The 6,494-nt window shown below is 45.0% G+C and overlaps 1 pseudogene; it reads right to left on the bottom strand.

Moving 5' to 3' along the window:
• Positions 1-4,687, bottom strand: part of LOC123748188 (ionotropic receptor 93a-like) — a 41,597-nt pseudogene extending 36,910 nt beyond the window's left edge.
• Between the last annotated feature and the right edge of the window lie 1,807 nt (positions 4,688-6,494).

The following is a 6,494-nucleotide window of genomic DNA, read 5'->3' as shown; positions in this document are numbered from 1 at the left end:
GTGGTCCTAATGACCCTCCCGAAATAGACTGACCTTAAATCCCAGCAGCAAACCAAGCCAGACAAACAAGCCAGACAACCCAAGCCAGTCAACCCAAGCCAGACAACCCAAGCCAGATAAACCAAGCCAGACAACCCAAGCCAGACAACCCAAGCCAGACAACCCAAACCAGACAACCCAAGCCAGACAACCCAAGCCAGATAACCCAAGTCAGACAACCCAATCCAGACAACCCAAGCCAGATAACCCAAGCCAAACAACCCAAGCTAGACAACCCAAGCCAGATAACCCAAACCAGACAACCCAAGCCAGATAACCCAAGCCAGACAACCCAAGCCAGATAACCCAAGCCAGAAAACCCAATCCAGACAACCCAAGCCAAATAACCCAAGCCAGACAACCAAAGCCAGACAACCCAAGCCAGATAACCCAAGCCAAACAACCCAAGCTAGACAACCCAAGCCAGATAACCCAAGCCAGACAACCCAAGCCAGACAACCCAAGCCAGATAACCCAAGCCAGACAACCCAAGTCAGACAACCCAAGCCAGGAAACCCTAGCCAGACAACCCAAGCCAGACAACCCAAGCCAGACAACCCAAGCCAGACAAACCAAACAAGACAAACCAAGCCAGACAACCCAAGCCAGAACACGCAAGCCAGACAACCCAAGCCAGGAAACCCTTGCCAGACAACCCAAGCCAGATAACCCTAGTCAGACAACCCAAGCCAGACAACCCAAGCCAGATAACCCTAGTCAGACAACCCAAGCCAGACAAACAAGCCAGACAACCCAAGCCAGACAACCCAAGCCCGAACACGCAAGCCAGACAACCCAAGCCAGACAACCCAAGCCAGACAAACCAAACAAGACAAACCAAGCAAGACAACCCAAGCCAGACAACCCAAGTCAGACAACCCAAGCCAGACAACCCAAGCCAGACAACCCAAGCCAGACAAACAAGCCAAACAACCCAAGCCAGACAAACCAAACAAGACAAACCAAGCAAGACAAACTAAGCCAGACAACCCAAGCCTGACAACCCAAGCCAGACAAACAAGCCAAACAACCCAAGCCAGACAAACCAAACAAGACAAACCAAGCAAGACAAACAAGCCTGACAACCCAAGCCAGACAAACAAGCCAGACAACCCAAGCCAAGCAAACTAAGCAAGATGAACTAAGCCAGACAAAACAAAGCAGATAATAACCGCCACGTACCAAGAACATGAGGACGGGAACGAGAAGTAGGGAGGCGAGGACTGAGGCCCACACGGTGTCCGTCAGAGGAGCGTAGAGACTCTGCCAGTTAGGCATGAGGGACGGTGTTGCCAGTGTGAACTCCAGTGTCATGTTGATAGATGTATGTGTAATCGTAGAGCAGTTGGCGCTGTGGCATCTGTACGTGGTAGATGGTGGCCATGAAGGACGACCTCTCCGACACCAGGCCTGTCACCTGGATATAAGGTTTTCACAATAATATAATAAAATGTTTCCTTAAGAGAAAAGGATTAACGAATGTTTAAAATATTCAGTTTCACAAATTATTTAATTTAGAGGTTTAAAAAGGTTTTAGTACGGACATATTAGTATATTGCAATACGATTTGTAAAAGTAATTAACCGAAGGAAATGCTGGAGAAATTTATATATGACAATATACAAAATTAGTATTTCACATATTATTTCGAACTGTGTGCGTGTCAGGTTTGTAACGCAGGAGACAACACTATAATTACATAAAGGTAAACGGACCTGGTCCCAGGTGGTCACAGGAAGGACATTAAAGGTAAAGTTGAGGGCCTCAGCTATGGTTATGAGCATCTGGGCGTCGCTGCCAGAGTACCTGGTCACACCCCCAGAGCCCTGGTCCTTCGCCTCGCTCCAGTATGGTCTGTATGACAGAGCTGTCACGTTGACTGTGGCTCCGTAAAAGCTGCAAGATCTTTAATTACCATTTTGTTTTAAATTCTGAAAGGACTCTTCTAAAATATATATTTCCCGTAATAGGAGTTTAAATTTACAGAAATGGCTTTGTTAAATTTTTTGACGTATGTAAGAACTGGACAGGTTTAAATATATTTCGTATTGAGTAATTTCTGATGGAAATCTCCATACTTGTTGAACTTGTCCGGGAAGAGAGGATAGGTAGGGAGCAGAAGGCCACGAGCTGCCGTCCAGCAAGCAGTCCTCACTATCCTGGCTCCAGAGGCGCTATACGGCAGGTTCACATACACGCTCACACTAACATCACACCGCCTGATTAAATATGGAAAGAAGACGACGAGTCACAATAACGGAGCTGAAGACATGGTGACCAAACCACACATCAAAAGATGGTGAAACGGCGATATTGTTTCGGTCCTATCTGGCCCATTATCATACGACTTTGTAATGGTCCACGACAAACAGAAACGTCGTCGTTTCTCCATCTTCTGATGTGTGGTTTGGTCATCAACATGGCTAGAAACTTTGTTTTGTCATTAAGTAGCTGTTTGTGTAGCTCCATTAACCTATCTATATAATACATAAACATTCCTCCGGGTCACAGAATGTAAATATCAACGAACAGAAATAATAATATTATTACAGTTATGTTTCTTTATATAATTAGAAATTAGCTGTTGTCTTTAATATAGTTCAGTTCTCAATGTAATTGTTAAAATATAATCTCTAACATAATCCCGATTTTAAATCTGTTATTTTGTAATATTTACAGAACAACTCTTGGAAATTGAAGCTAAAGAATGCCAGGTGCTCGGAGCAACAAACAGTTGAGTTTGCTCCTTTGACTATCTTTCCAGACAAGGTCACTTCAAGGAAAAAATGGCAAGTTAACAGTCCAACACTTAAGAGAAGGAAAATTTATATCAGTGAGTTCAGAATACGGATCCTTCGAGAGTTCTTTGGAAAAAATTTAATTTTCCAAATAGCTCGTGTTACAGAGATACAGTTCTGATGGTATGAAGTTTATTCCTGTTAAAGAAAAGTCAGTATTATTACCTTTGTTTATATTTTTTTACCTAGGGATCCGTGACCATTCATCCAAGACAAGCAGCATTGCATTCATCATGGAGAAGGTCCAGTGAGAGTTCACAAGGACCTGCAGGTGGTGGAGCGGGAGGCGGGTGACGACCAGGAGCCTCGTCGACCACACCAGGAGGCGGCCCTTCAGGGACCACTGGGCGAAGGTGGCGAGGAAGGCGAGGTCGTCGCTCACCACCACCACCGTCGCGCACCATGACACCTGCCGCACCTGTTGACGTCAACATGGTAGATGTTATGTGAGAGTGACCTACCCGCCTCAGTAGTGATGTGAGAGTGACCTACCCGTCTCTGTAGTGATGTGAGAGTGACCTACCCGTCTCTGTAGTGATGTGAGAGTGACCTACCCGCCTCAGTAGTGATGTTAGAGTGACCTACCCGCCTCAGTAGTGATGTGAGAGTGACCTACCCGCCTCAGTAGTGATGTGAGAGTGACCTACCCGCCTCAGTAGTGATGTGAGAGTGACCTGCCCGCCTCGGTAGTGATGTGAGAGTGACCTACCCGCCTCAGTAGTGATGTGAGAGTGACCTACCCGCCTCAGTAGTGATGTGAGAGTGACCTGCCCGCCTCAGTAGTGATTTGAGAGTGATCTACCCGCCTCAGTAGTGATGTGAGAGTGACCTACCCGCTTCAGGTAAAGTGTGTGTGATTACCTGCCTCAGCAGTAATGTGAGAGTGACCTACCTGCCTCAGTAGTGATGTGAGAGTGACCTACCCGCTTCAGGTAAAGTGTGTGTGATTACCTGCCTCAGCAGTAATGTGTGAGTGACCTACCTGCCTCAGCAGTAATGTGAGAGTGACCTACCTGCCTCAGCAGTAATGTGAGAGTGACCTACCCGCCTCAGTAGTGATGTGAGAGTGACCTACCCGCCGAGCCATGCCAACCACCCGAGAAAGCTTCGTCAGCGTCAAGTTAGCGTCCTGACCGTCCTCTGACACCTCGAATACCGACACTCCCCACGGCGCCGCCAGCTGACTGAACTCCTAAAGATAAGGATAACATATTTCACATGTAGACAGTTTCTTAATAATTCATATATTGTGTGCATTAAATTTCCAGTAACCGAATTTAGCACTGATAGCTGAGCTAGTGAGCGGGACACTTGTTGAATGCAACGAGTCTCCACTAGAACATCTTATTCCGTTTATATACTACATTTGTCCAAATTCTTTATCTACCTCATGTGATATTATTTATTTGTTTTATTTGGGTATAAGTTTGATGCCTAAGATCACCTAAGGTGGTGCAATTATCAGAAAGTGATAAACATTATAAAGAGCTGTTACTCTGTAGAGCAACTGCAACGGATATGAGGATTGAGACATGAGGGCGTAGAGACGGTTTTGTGAACAAACCCCCTTTGACCATCTGGGATCGAACGCCGGCCCTGAAAAAACATGGTCATCATTCTTCCAAATACGGTTTGACTAAAGTATGTTATGATGCTGTAATTCACTGTTACATTATTCAGTCTCGTTAAGAGTTATTACCTAATTACAATTAGCACGAGGGACTGAAAAGGTAATATGGTTTGCACATTAATGTACACATTTCTGAATTCAGTTTAATATTAGGTTTTATCTAAAAAAAATGATTATTTTTGGACATGAAAAATTGTACTTGATAGATTTCTGATGCCATTTTTGTCATTACCCCCCCCCCAAGTTATGTGACATTGAAGCCAATGAAAAGTGACGTAACATAGTAGATAACTTGCACATGATTGTCCAAAGGATCAGTACTATTGTCTGACGTCTTAGGGCGAGGATTCGCTTGATGACCTGTAAGGCAGCAGTATTGGAAAGCTCATTCTGTAGCAACATTTCTAGATCACAAGAAATTGGACAGCCAGGAGAGCGTGCTCTGCTGTGTGGGGGGGGGGAGGGGAGGGGGGAATGAGGAGGAAATTATCAAGGGAAAGGGCCAAGCCATTAAGACTATATAGCACTGGGAAGTTCTCAGGATAAGGATTTGGGATGGGACGGGGGGGGGGATGGAATGGTGTCCAACCACTTGGACGGTCGGGGATTGAACGACGACCTGCATGAAGCGAGACCGTCGCTCTACCGTCCAGTCCAAGGGGTTGGACTAGAGGGGGGAGGGGAAGTACCACCTTGTTTAACAGTGATGGCCAAGTAGGCCGTCTTAGAATCAGCAGGGAGTCAACACTGGCGACTGGAGAGCATCGTGAAGTTATCAGTAAAATTTCTTGAGTCCCTCAAACCAGAGTCAGATTTTGTGAGTACAATGATGCGTGATCGTCCACTCTTGTCTGGGTGAGGAAGCCATATTGCTTGTGCTCATCACCAGAGTTGAGAAGCTGTATCAAGACGACGATCATTGTCTTGACAGGAGTTATATAGTTGGTGCAATTGTACGTATACTATTCATTACCATCTAAATTTTGTCTCAAATCAACAATCCTTGTATGCTTCAGCGGAAGAATACAGATACCACTATCATATGAGGTGAGGCAGTGCATCCTGATTCTACATGGTCGGGGCTTGCCTCACACAAACTGGCAAAGGAAATGGTCTGGGGTACAGGATGATCATAGGCTAGTCAGGGTAGCCAGTATTCAAAAGGGAACAGCGTGCCAGTGCCACATTCAAACGCTCACGACAATTTTATGAACTGCACCCCCCCCCCCCCGGCAACACAGCTAAATATTTTCAAAACAAACGTGTCAAATGTCTTATTCCTATAGTAATATACACCATTATTCACTGATTTCGGTAAAACTAGCAGAAAATTCCCTTTATTCATAATTTGCCCGTGCTCGCATAAAACAGACGATGCTCCCACAGCGTCAAAGGTTTCTCAAGCGACGGCACTTTACCAGAGTAAAGGAGTTACTACTCCTTTTTAAATATTACGCACCACTGAGCTACTCTCACTGCCGAGAACCCACATATTAAACATTTTTATTTTTTATAAGAGACAGTCAAAGACAGAGACGCAAGCAGAGGCAGAGACTGACAGAGATAGAGGCAGGAAGGATGAAGGTGAGACAGAGGCAAATAGATGGATAGGTGGAGTGATGAATTGATAGTTGGCTGGATAAATAGAAAGGCGGATAGATAAAGGGATGGAAAGAAGGATAGATGGATAGCGATGAGTAGGTGGCTGGATAGGCAGATGTAGTGATTACGGTAATCTTTACGTCAATGGGTGATCCGGGACGGCAGGGGTTCGAATCCTGGTTGGGTCAAAAAGACTTCTCAGTGATTTATGGCTCCCGCGTGCATACAGCCTTTGTGAAAAAGGAACACACACACACACACACACACATTTTATATGTATATACATATATCAATATAAATAAAAATGTAAATGTTCGTTTTTCAAAATCACTAATCTCCAAAAGTTCTTCACCAATTGCTTTGAAAATTTGACACAAAGTTGTGTTTGAATACGCGCGTATGTTTATATACCTACTATATACATG

The sequence above is a fragment of the Procambarus clarkii genome, chromosome 76, assembly GCF_040958095.1.
Source record: "Procambarus clarkii isolate CNS0578487 chromosome 76, FALCON_Pclarkii_2.0, whole genome shotgun sequence".
In the NCBI taxonomy this organism is placed as follows: domain Eukaryota; kingdom Metazoa; phylum Arthropoda; class Malacostraca; order Decapoda; family Cambaridae; genus Procambarus; species Procambarus clarkii.
Note: the sequence above shows the minus strand (reverse complement) of the source record. Positions and strands in the feature narration are given on the sequence as shown.